The sequence below is a fragment of the Lactuca serriola genome, chromosome 4 (assembly GCF_051521515.1).
Source record: "Lactuca serriola cultivar US96UC23 chromosome 4, Lser_US96UC23_V15, whole genome shotgun sequence".
In the NCBI taxonomy this organism is placed as follows: domain Eukaryota; kingdom Viridiplantae; phylum Streptophyta; class Magnoliopsida; order Asterales; family Asteraceae; genus Lactuca; species Lactuca serriola.
The window spans coordinates 101774128-101776317 of record NC_136411.1 but is presented as its reverse complement, the minus strand read 5'-3'; the positions used below and the strand labels follow the sequence as shown (position 1 = coordinate 101776317).

At 34.9% G+C, this 2190-nt stretch overlaps 1 long non-coding RNA gene across 1 annotated transcript; it reads left to right on the top strand.

The window, feature by feature from the left end:
* The first annotated feature begins 596 nt into the window (after nucleotides 1–596).
* On the top strand, nucleotides 597–1884 carry LOC145100271 (uncharacterized). The gene is made up of 3 exons (XR_013704937.1): nucleotides 597–807; nucleotides 903–1027; nucleotides 1177–1884. It is a non-coding gene; the product is annotated as an uncharacterized LOC145100271 (long non-coding RNA).
* The last annotated feature ends 306 nt before the right edge of the window (nucleotides 1885–2190 follow it).

The following is a 2190-nucleotide window of genomic DNA, read 5'->3' as shown; positions in this document are numbered from 1 at the left end:
TCGACACCATTAAAAACATCTGCAAGTCTTTTATATTTAAATATAATAGAGTAACCTCCTGATGATGTATATGTGGCAAATTAAAAGGCATACTTAGCAAATTGAAAGGACATTGGCAATGCCCATGGAGGTGTTTAATCAAATCTATGAATTTAATTGTTGCAAACATGTTTCACACGATTAATGACAGAAACCTTTAGACTTTTTTCTTTTTTTGCAACATTGTTCGAGTTGTAATTGTCAAGAAAGGTAGAATTATTAGGGCTTATTTCGTATGAAAAGTACAAAGATTAAATAAAAAAATTATTATTTTTTAATAGACGAAATATGTTTACTTATGAGGTAGAAATATATTACTAAGACAAAACATCAAAAATTTTCTCGAAAATCTGAAGTTTGGTCCCTAATTTACAAACACCTCACGAATGGTCCCTGTGGTTTCAAAACATTTAATATTTAGTCATTCCGCCTAACTCCATCAGTTTTCTACCGTTAAATGAGGGGCATTTTCGTCATTCCAATACCCAGGAACCATTCATGAGATTTTCTCTTATTATCTTATTTTTTTATTTAAAAAAAGAAAAAATGAAAGAAATTTAATCTCTCTCTCTGTCTCTCCCTCTCTCTCTCTCTCTCTCTCTCTCTCTCTCTCTCTCTCTCTCTCTCTCTCTCTCTCTCTCTCTCTCTCTCTCTCTCTCTCGATAAGAAGCATCACCCCAATTACCCTTGAACCATTTTCTGCCCTCATTCATTTCTTCTTCTCTAATCGACAGATTCCAAATACCATTTCTTCACAATCCACATCAGGTAGGGAGCTTCAATTCTAAATCCCATTTCCATTCATTTTCACAATCTACATTCCATAGATTTATATCTGTTCTTTCTCACTCACATATCATCAGATTTCCATTTTTTTACAGTGAGTGAGCGAAAGAGAGATGAAATTGCAGGAGGGAGATGTCTGTACACCACTTTGCTTTTGGTCCTATCATTGATTCTCTTGATCGCATTCGCCGATTTTGCTTAGGTAACTTCGATTATGTATAAACCAGGTCGAATTAGCTTCGTTCTCCGGCGATCTAGCATGCCCAAGATTTTTCAAATGCATTAACGATGACGAATTTTGTCTGCATAACTATGAATCGAACTAATTCATTGATTGGATTTGTTCTATAGATTGTAAACCCAAATGTACATACCGATGCTCTGCAACATCACACAAGAAGCCATTGAGGGAAGTTTGAGAGGTTGTTAGAAAAACAGAGAAGAAAGGGAGGGAAAGAGCAGATCGGAAACAACACAACAAGTGGGGGTTCGTGGGTTTGCTCAGCAACCGAGGGGAGATGGAGAGGTTAACAACCGATTTTTCCGATGGGCTCTCTTCGTTGACTGTTAGCTTATCTCACCGGAGTTGTGGATTTGAGGGAAAGAAGGGGTCGAGCAAAACAACAATAGAGGGTGTCTAGCGTGATGCTTCTTAACACACACACACACACAGAGACAGACAGACAGACACAGAGAGAGACAGAGAGACAGAGAGAGAGATTAAATTTCTTTCACTTTTTCTTTTTTTTAATAAAAAATTAAGATAATAAGAGAAAATCTCATAAATGGTCCCTGGGTATTGAAATGATGAAAATGCCCCTCATTTAACGGTCGAAAACTGACGGAGTAAGGCGGAAGGACTAAATATTAAAAGTTTTGAAACCACATGGACCATCCGTGAGGTTTTTGTAAATTAAGGACCAAACTTCAGATTTTCGGAAACCACAGGGACGATTTTTGAAGTTTTGTCTATTGCTATTTATCGTATACATAAAACTAAAATTCAACATTAATCGATACTTTTCATATTTTTCTGAAAGGCTTTTTTTTCTATTTTTTTGCAGGTAGGATATATAAACAGATTTCTTTCTCTTACATCTTCGAAATAGATTATAGTTTGTTATTTAGTTATGATATGGTTTTTTTTCGCAAAATACTAACCATGATTGAGTCATGCTTCATTGTCTGAGTTGTAACATTGTAGCTTATGTTTTTGTCTTTTTTGTTGTTCTAGCTAGAGAATGCTTCTCTGGAGTGGATCATAATCGATTGTTATTTTTTAATATACAGTAGGATATCTAAAAGAAATATATTTTGTAAAAATTTTAGCTTAGTGTTGTAAACAGTTATTGCTAATATTTTCAG